The sequence below is a fragment of the Myotis lucifugus genome, unplaced genomic scaffold (assembly GCF_000147115.1).
Source record: "Myotis lucifugus unplaced genomic scaffold, Myoluc2.0 scaffold_30, whole genome shotgun sequence".
Taxonomy (NCBI): domain Eukaryota; kingdom Metazoa; phylum Chordata; class Mammalia; order Chiroptera; family Vespertilionidae; genus Myotis; species Myotis lucifugus.
In genome coordinates, this window is record NW_005871078.1 from 4,617,036 (window position 1) to 4,618,233 (window position 1,198).

Sequence of the window (1,198 nt, forward strand, 5' to 3'; positions counted from 1 at the left end):
TGATTTCACTTGAGACAGAATGATCGTAAACTTTGATTAAACAATATTCCGACTAGTGAAAACAAAAAATGCTGCACATAGAAATAGGCCTGTTGACTGTCCTTTTTCGGGGTGGAAATGATTTTATGTATTTGAGAGATTCACCACATGGAAATAAATGAATACTTTAAGCTACTCCTATAAGACATAAAAAAAAAACCCATGTCTCCCATAATTATTTCAAGAATTTTCCATTAATATTGCTGTCTCCGATTTCACAATGGGGTGCAAGAATTCTATTCCTGGTTCCAGCTCAGCATTGCAAAGCCTCCATTTAGACACCACCACCCACATCTATGCTCTCCAAGAACTTGTTAATTGCATCTGAATTATGTTGCCAGTTGGAGTCCTTAAATAAGAACACAAAGCTTCTTTAGATATGTTTTAGATATGTGTTTTTTTTTTCAATATGCAGAGATATAATTCTAAATCTTTTCATAACTTAGGAGTAAGAATAATATTACTTTTTCAATCTGACTTAATGAATTAAAACTATGAAAATTGCTGACTGGAACACATAAAAATTGGATCTACCTTTATAAGGCAACAATGTATTTACCAAGTGTACTCATTTGCTAGGGCTGCCAAAGTACCACAGATGGGGTGGCTAAAGCAACAAAAATTTATTTTCTTGCTGTTATGGGATCAAGGGGTCTGCTGAGTTGGTTTTTTTTAGTTCTCTCTTCTTGGCTCACAGATGGCCGGCCACCTTCTCACTGGGTCTTTATGCTGTCTTCCCTGTGTCTAAGTTTTGTTTCTGTGTCCAAATTTCCTCTTCTAAGGATGCCAGTTGTATTGAATTAGGACTCACCCTAAGACTTCATTGTAACTTAATTACCCTTCCCACCTATCACCAAGTAAGGTTACATTCTGAGGTAGTGGGGGTTAGGACTTCAAAATATGAATTTTTGCTTATTTCAATTAGTTCAAATGGGACATACAATTTCTTTTAAGGGACTCTTCTAGTTGAGAAAAGTGGACTATATTATATTATATTCTATACTAGAGGCCCAGTGCATAAACTCATGCTCGGGTGGGGTCCGGCCTGCCTGGCCCCAACCAGGATGGATTGTGGCTGGGCCTGCTGGGAGGAGGAGATGGCGGGAGGTTGGCCAGCTGGCCTGCTTGGATCGGGGCTGATCAGGGCTGGGCCGGCTGG